We start from the raw sequence: 8,138 nt of genomic DNA on the forward strand, positions 1-8,138 counted from the left end.
ACCTGCTATACATATATTGTATATTGGTTATTGACATGCTGTCTATATATATTGACTGTGTATCATTATTTACACATCATCACTGAGCTCTTCCCTCTCTCTAGTGGATCTGCTCATATGCAAAATGCATTTCCAGACTCCCTTTGTAGTGGGCTTCCTCTTAGAATTTGAGCATGGAGGCAATGGCAAATGGCTGGGTGTTGGAAGGGGGAAAGGGAGCTGGTTTAATGACCCAAGGCTCCGGCTTCATTCTGCTTCAGCACCAAGCTAGCTAGTCATGCCTGCTGAAGTCATCTCAGTGACTTGAGAAGCAGATGTTCAGGGCCAGGCCCTCCAGGAGTCTGCTCCCCTTGACGTCCACACATTAGCTAAACATGCCTCCTGCAAAAGCTTAAGAACCTCTTCCTTCTCTTACTTCTCCAGTTCTGGTGGTTTTAGCTGTTTCCTGCTGTTACTAAACCTTAGATTCCTCTACTTAATCTGTTGGTTCTTTCTGCTTCCAACATCTGTGTAATCAATTCCCTGTATTAAAGTCCCTCTGTTTGAAATACCTATCCTGGTTTCTGTTTCCCTGAATGGATTCCTATTACCTGATAGTTAAAACCCAGCAAGATAGTTTGCAGGAAAAGATTGTTCCTGGTTTGTGTCATATTATTTTATTGCTATTTGGTTCAGGTACATGATCTTTAAAACCATCCAATTTATTTTGTACCACAAGAAAAATTCCATTAGAGTAATACTATAAATAATATGTCCATATAATAGTGATTTTTACTTGTATTACAAGTTCACAGTACATACTCTAAAACTCATAGTCTTGTAGAGAAATACCCTGACGTTTGAAAAAGCCATTTTAAGAGAAATTGTTATTTTCATGCTCCATGAATGCCTGAATGTATGCATGTGAATAGTCAGGGATTGGCAAATCTTGAGACTTAGACTTTAATTACTTTGTGCAGGCTATAACCAAAGTTGCTGTGGTTTAGAGTTCAGGCATAAATAACCTCTGATTTTCAGAAAAGAAAATACAACTCGTGCCTTAGAATCCAGTTAGCAAAGCAAAAGTTATATATATGGGAAATGACAAAAACAGACTTTAGTACAAGTAAGTAGGTGACACATAAGGTCCAAAGTGATTTCATGGAGTTTTCCAATAGCTAAAATACCAACAGACTAGGACCTTATAAGTTGCAACATTTGGAGAAAATGAGACAAACAATCTGCATTAAAGAAGCTTGCCAGACAGTATAAAAAACATTAAACCCAAGAGAAATACTTAAGAATAGGGCCCTCATCCACTTAAGAGGAACTGATAAGAGCAAGGTCAAATGCTAGGAATAGGGAGAGCCAGACAGTTTGCCAGACAGTTTATAAAGCTTTTGTCCAAATAATTGAGGCCAAGGCAATAGAAGACGTGTGGTCCTCAGAACATCCAGAAACCTACTTCTCAAAGCAGTGTGCAAATTTAGGTATGATGGGATGCTAAGCCACAGAATGTGGGCTTCACACTCACTATATATGCTTACATTCATTCTAAGACCTGGAGGTAGGACTTGAGGAAAGAGCAGTTTGCTCCAGCCTTCAAGAGAAAGAGAAGTTAGGAAATAGGTTGGAGAAAAGGGGATTTTTATTTTAAGTCAAATCAAATTAAAAAAAAAAAAAGAAGAAAACAACCCTAGGATATTGTAGTGCATAGAAGTTCAGGATGAGCATTATTTTTATTTTATCCAACTCATAACATTGTGCATCCTTTTATGATTTATTCCTACCAAATTTTGTTTACATAAGCTATAAAGAAGTAAGTCAAGTGATAGCACATCAGTAGGACGAGTCTCATGAGTATTTTTCTTCCTTTACTTGTGTTTAAATGCCAAGGCTTCTATCAGCTCCTCTTTAATGAGATATTTACTTAATTGTAACAATTGCCAAAATTTAATATTCCTAGAGAACTTCAAAATATATTCTTCATAACGATCCATCTATGAGATGAATGTAATATTAGTGAATAATTTTTCTTTTTTCTTTCTGGTTATCTGTGAAGTACTGTTTTTGTTTGTTTGTTTGTTTTTCATACATGGCATCTGAAAGGATCATTTGGGACATTTAGATATTGGAGGAATTCAAATGGTTGTAGAAAATAAGTGATCAAAATTAAATCTATTCATTTTATATTTCTTGTACTTGATTTTGCCTTCAGACTATTCTTGTTATATTACAAAAGTTTAAATCTCAAAAAGAAAAAGTGATTTTTAAGAGCTAAAATTGTATCGCTTTTTGAATTGAAAAACTACATTTCATTTAAAGTGACTCGTTCTTTCAGGTGTGATCACAGTAACCTATTTCAATTCCTGCGCATTGAGAATAACACATAAAAGTCATAACTAGGTCTTCAATGGACCACACAGTACCTTCACATAGAGCAAGCAATTAGTAAAATGGCAGCAGATTATTGAAAGTTTGAAAATGTGTCTTTTAATATAGATTTTTAAAAACCTGCTAATGTTCACTGGCCAGTAAACCTTGTTTCTAAGGTAACACCTCCTCCACAGAAAAATAAATAAATAAACACATGAGTTAAAAGAAAGCATTTTACACTAAACAGCCCTTGCGGATTTACTGATTCCACGATTCAATAAATATTTCTGAAAATATTTTCAGTTCTAGCAACTGGGTCCCTTAACATCAATTTCCTACTCATGAAGGCTATCCCCTTGGTTTATAGCTTATGTGTCAGTGCACACATACGGAGCTAACAAGCGGGAATATTGCCTAACTTCTAGAATGATAGTGGGCAAAGAGGACTGAGTGATGTTGAGGTTTATGGAGACGTAGATTCAAATCCTCTGACTTTCTCTTCCATCCTGGGCCAGGACACAGTTATTAAATGGAACCTGTCTACCCTGCTCTATTGTATTATTTCTAGAGTTTCTCGGAACTTTAATTTTTTTTTTTTTTTGGTTTTGGGTTTTTTTTTTTAAGTGCTGTTTTTGGTTTTGCTGGAATACATCCTTTTTTCACAAAGATTTTGTCTTTCAGAAACTGCGTATGTTATATTAACTTTTAGAAGCTAGCTTGTCTGAAATTTTCTTGATTACTTTGGCAGTGCATAAAATTCTGTGTTCAGAAATTATTTTTCCATATAACTTTAAAGGCTTTACGTTTTCTTTTAGCATTCTGTAATTTTAGAGATAACTTTAGTTTGCATCCCTTTGAGGGTGAAGTACATTGGTCTCTCACATCATATACTGAGATCATAACCATTTACCACTTTGCTTTAATTCTTTCAACAAGTGTGCTCAAGTTTGAGAGCATCTATGTATCTCTGTGTCACTTAAAGACTATAAGAATTTAAAACATTTTATCCTCTTTTCTAGATTATTTTTATTTCAGTTTAAGTAATCCTAATTATTTACTTTAGTTCTTTATTTTTGTGTTGTGTTTGTGTTTCAAATATTGAGTGATTTTTGCTTCTTTAATTTTTTTAACAAAACAGGTATCTGGTATGACTATTATCTGCTGTTATAAAAACAGTTCTTTTTTAAAATAGACCTTACCTTGAATGGAAAGCCTTATATGTTGTGCTGCGCTTGTAGTTGAGATGCTTTCGTTGGCTGTGACCCTCCCTCATCACACACACACACACACACACACACACTCACACACACTCCCTCACTTACTCATTCAAACACACTTCCTCTTTTTCCTGCCCTGCCTTATTTTCTTAATATGACTTACCCCTATATGCAATATACTTTGTATCTATTTCTGTGTTTTTCAACTTTCCCTCTCACCCTTGTCCATCATGTGCACTTCATGAATTAGATTTTTTTTGGTTTGATTCATGTCTGTATCCCCATTATCTAGAAGACTACCTAAACCAAATAGTCATAAAATGAATTAATGGATGGCCAATAATCTTATAGGCACCTTCATATTCTGTGCAGCAACATGGAGGGGAACTCTGTGAAGTATCAGTACCCAAAAGATGTCCCTGATCTCTCCAGGCATTTTTTTGCAATTGTGAAGGCCAAACAGAGCAATTGATTTTGCCTGGAAGTAAATTCCATGCATGGGTGGACAGGGCTGTCAAGCAGCAGAGCTAATCAACAGACATTCCCCAGAGAAAAATTGCTGCAGGTTCCTGTCCTACATTTTTAACCGACCCTCTCTCACTGATTCCTAGTTTGCAGCCTCTGAGGTCTCTGCAGAAAGACCTGCTTCCACCTCTGCTTCCATCCCCGTCTGAGATCATGGCTTCTGTTTGTTGTTTTTAATGGAAACTCACCATCCTATTTTTCTGTTTACTTTTCTGCTATTCTTCCTGCTGGTTTTCTTTGGCCTTCTCTTTATGGATCTTTACAGGGTAGAAGAGACCGATCCACGTGTTCTGTCTGCAGTTTGACTTGGAAACCCAGGGCTTGTTTGTTGATTGGTTACATTTCGGTCCTTCAAGGTTGCCTAAGGGGGAAAAAGATACAAGGACAAAGTATGACTTATTTAGTAAGTTAATACAACATAAGAGGGATAAAGGACGCTAACTAAATCACCAAATTCGGAATGTATCCAGTAGTGAGTTCTTTTTCATACATTAGCTGCCTACAGGATTTTACTAGTGACACATACGGCTGTATAGCCGTCCTCTAACAAATATAAGGAGCTTTATATTAAGGCAGAATGACCTACCCAATCTGGGAATAGTTCAGGAGAGAGACTATTTCACAAATGCTGGCCTATTTGTATAGATATGTGAGCTGTTTTAAGAATTGTATTCAATTATAAAACATTTTTCATTATCATGCATTCTAGGTAAAAAGAGATTTAGAGAAAGAAAAAGAAAATTATATTCTAAAAGAATCCCACATTTTGTTTTCTTCATATGCCTAATTTAGCAACAAGAAGACAAGATGTAGTCCTAATTTCCTTCAGACACCACTCAGAGCAAAAGTGTAAGAAAAATCATTCAAGTCATAAAAAATTCATTTATGCTGACCTGTCTTTCTTAACATAGATGCTTCTAAAAGAATTGTTTTTCTCTCAAGCACATCCTGATTCCTTTCTCTTGCCATGTTAACAAAGAAGTTGAAAGGTGACAGTGTCTCCTATTGACCTGTCTTGCTGTCTCATTTTTAATATTTTCTTTATTTTGGGGAGTTTGTTTTTTCAATCTATGACCATGCAGGATGGTCTCAAGAGTGATTCCAAATGAGTCTCTATGCTTTTGATTTATAATATGAGAAAATACTTGATTCACTCCTAATAATGATTAAAAAATAGAGGTCATTTATTGCACTTACAACATACTAATGATAATAATTTCATTATCCTAATACATATGTTTGGGTTTACTGTACACACTCCATAGATGAAGAAACCAACATTTTTGAGGGTTTAAGTAATTTTTCAAATGTCACCTTATAAGTGGCTGATCTGGAATTTGAACAACTGCTGGGGATGGGTCCAAAGTAATTGTTCTACGTGAATGTATCTTCAATTTCCTGTTAGGACAAATAGTAACCATCTCAATGGATGAGAAGTTATACTATCTCTCAATGTATGAGAAACCACTGAGAGAGAACTACAGTGTGAAGGAGAAGTTAATCCTTTCAAGTATGTTTCCTGATAGCACCCTGGAAATGACAGTGACAGAATTATTAAACAGTTCTCTTCTTAAATGTTGCTGTTAGAAGCTTCAATATTGTTACAAGCTATGATGTTTCCCATATCTTATGGGGAAAATTTTTTTTTGTCAATGGATTTATTAATCAACTTTGCTGATGATTCCCTTCAAAGCTCTAGAAGAGATTAATTAAAATTGAGGGCCAGGTATTTAAAATTCAGACCTTTCCATAATGATTAATAAGTGCCACATATAATATTTGTATGCTCATCAGTTAACAGTTTCATTATTAAGGTGTATTTATGACACATTTGGGCTGGAGTCCCAACTGTAGTTCTAGAAAGTTTCTTACTAATTCTAAAGTTATGCATTTTGATTTTTTTATGAAAAATAAAAACATAACATACGAATGTTCCTCTTGTCACTGATCACAGAGACAAGCATTTGAAAATGTCATTCTGTTGATCTCTGATCTCCCTTTTCCTCCACCTCTTTCTTCCTTGAGTCCTTAATTAGTCGGTTTTCTTAATGTTCAGTGTATAAACTAAGCCATGGCCTATTCCTTCAAAATTGGTGTTATAGCGGAAGAACATTAAGCTAGGAATTGGGAGGCTGGGCTTTAAAGTCAGACACTGCCATATTTTAATGGGGTATAGAATGGTAATTTAAAAAATCCACGTCACATTATTACTATGAGCATTAAAAGAGGTAAAAAAGTTGGGCATAGCATATAGGAGACATTAAATAAGTGGTAGTTTTTCTTGCTTAAGTGAGCTTAAGTAGCAAGGAGTCATTAGAAAAGGATTACATGTCTATCAAACAGCAAACAAAAGCAACAATAAAGGGCAAAAGATTTTTTTTTCAAATCATGAACTGTGCTGCAACATGTGGAATACTTCACTTTATACAAATAATATCCACATCAAAGCCTGTAGAATTACGACAACAACTCAAAGTCAGATTCACTCTAACTTTGAAATTAATTGCAGTTCACCCCATGAACACATTAACACCATGAGCTCATCGGACTTACTGTCTAAGCTTATATTCTGGCTTTGCTTCCTCAACTTCCTATTCACACCTCACTCCCTTCTAATCTAATTCCTGCCCCTAACACACCACTGAAACCTCAACTCCAAGGTTACTACCAACCTCATAGTCATTAAATCCAAGGAATATTTTTCAAGTATTATGTTTAGTCTCTCAACATTGGGAGAGGCAATCTGTCATAGGCCTTGGTATGGACTGAATTGTGTCCTCTCAAAATGTATATGTTTTAGACCTAATCCCCAATGCGATGGTATTCAGAGATGGGACTTGTGGGTGGGAAGAGGTCCTGAGAAATGGGGTCCACTTAATAGCATTGGTGTCTTTTATAAGAAGAGACACTAGAGAGCTTATTCTCTTTGTCTCTTTTCCTCTCTCCCTCTCTTGCACTGTTCCTCTCCCTTCCCCCAACTCTATCCCCACCCGCCTGCCATATGAAAACATGATAAAAAGGCAGCTGTCTGTAATTCAGGAAGAGAGCCCTCACGAAACCCCACCATGCTTACACCCTGATCTCAGACTTTGAGCCTCCAGAATTCTGAGATTAATTTCCGTGTTTAAGCCACTCAGTCTATGGTATTTTCTTAGGTCTTTGAGTCCCTCTACATGTCCTTGACAACTATACAAGGCTCTGACCATGCTACTGTGGATCTTTGTCAGTGTTGTGTTTGTAGCAAGCAAACTCGAGGGAAGAGAGAATTTTCCCTCTGGGACAAAGAGCAGGTTTGCTTATCATTTGCTATACAACAGCATGTTCCCCAAAATTCATATCCCACAGCTGCTGTGCAAGCGCAGCATCCTTCTGGGCCTGTTGGTATCATCACACAGTGGGACTTGTTGGCAGAGGGAACTAAAGCCCGTACTGATACAAGGAGCATAATAGTTTTCCCAGCAGCACCCAACTACCATTTCTCAGGCTCTTTTTTTTTAATGTTTATTTATTTATTTTGAGATAGAGTGTGGGAGGGACAGAGAAAGAGAGGAGAGTGAAAATACCAAGCAGGCTCTGCACTGTCAGCACAGAGCCCAGCATGGGTCTCCATCTCACAAACCGTGAGATCATGACCTGAGCCGAGATCAAGAGTCAGACACTTAACCAACCAAGCCACCCAGTCATTGGCGAGTGTCCCCATAGTGATGCGTTTTCCACTCTGAAACTTGATGTTCTACTCCCCTTTGTTGAACACACCCGGAATCTAGTCCCATCTTTATTCTCTTGGCAATTCCTTGAAATATGTCCACCAGGTATAGCAACTACTTTGTGGTCTGAGACCTTTCTTCCTTCAGCCAGCACTTCCCCAGGGGTGTCTGCAAAACAACTGCTAGAATTAATAAGTGAATTTAGCAAGGATACAAGGTTAGTATGCGTAGACCAATTCTAATCTGTTCCACAGAGTCAACTTTTTCTACAGAGGACTAGAGTGTCACACTTCAGGTTTAGTAAGCCACATGTCTCTGCCACATACTCAGTTCT

Source organism: Lynx rufus, unplaced genomic scaffold (assembly GCF_022079265.1).
Source record: "Lynx rufus isolate CCGP_SWC_20201006 ecotype Redwood Valley unplaced genomic scaffold, mLynRuf1.p SCAF_5, whole genome shotgun sequence".
Classification (NCBI taxonomy): Eukaryota; Metazoa; Chordata; class Mammalia; order Carnivora; family Felidae; genus Lynx; species Lynx rufus.